Source organism: Salminus brasiliensis, chromosome 21, assembly GCF_030463535.1.
Source record: "Salminus brasiliensis chromosome 21, fSalBra1.hap2, whole genome shotgun sequence".
In the NCBI taxonomy this organism is placed as follows: Eukaryota; Metazoa; Chordata; class Actinopteri; order Characiformes; family Bryconidae; genus Salminus; species Salminus brasiliensis.
The window spans coordinates 26,442,162-26,442,767 of NC_132898.1; positions in this window are offsets into that span (position 1 = coordinate 26,442,162).

Sequence of the window (606 nt, forward strand, 5' to 3'; positions counted from 1 at the left end):
TTTTAACATGAGATATTAAAGGTGTACTTCCACTTCCTCTTCCTCTTCAGCCTAATCTGTGTGGAATAATCTGCATCTGTAGCATGCTGCTGTTGATGACCACGGATGCCCATTTTGACGCCTTGCCTATTGTTAAGATTTGCTTATATTAGAAGTCAATGGGCAGATGTTTCTAACTACTGGGAAAAGCTTTGTTGAAGCTATTGTTGAATAATTGAACTTACTGCAATCCGAGGAAATCGACCGGATGCCACAGATGCTAGAGGATACAGATTAGGTTGGAAAATCTTGCAATTTCCTGTAAAACAAGACTTTTTTTCTCAGAAAACTAAACTTTTCCCATTTGACAAAGTCCTTACAAGTCCTGATGAACATACTATCCACTCAAGCACATTGGATTAACTCACTTCAAGTGCCATTCATCACCAGAAGTCCTCTGATTTACTTCTACATTTATATTTTGTCAATTTGATTTTTTTTTTTTCTTTTCATTTTTTGAAGAACCCATGCTGTTTTGTATAATTTGTCCAGTTATATATGTAATGAATGAAGTTTGCATTCCGTGTTGGTCGAGATAGGGAACCTATGATTGTTTGTTTTTCAGTT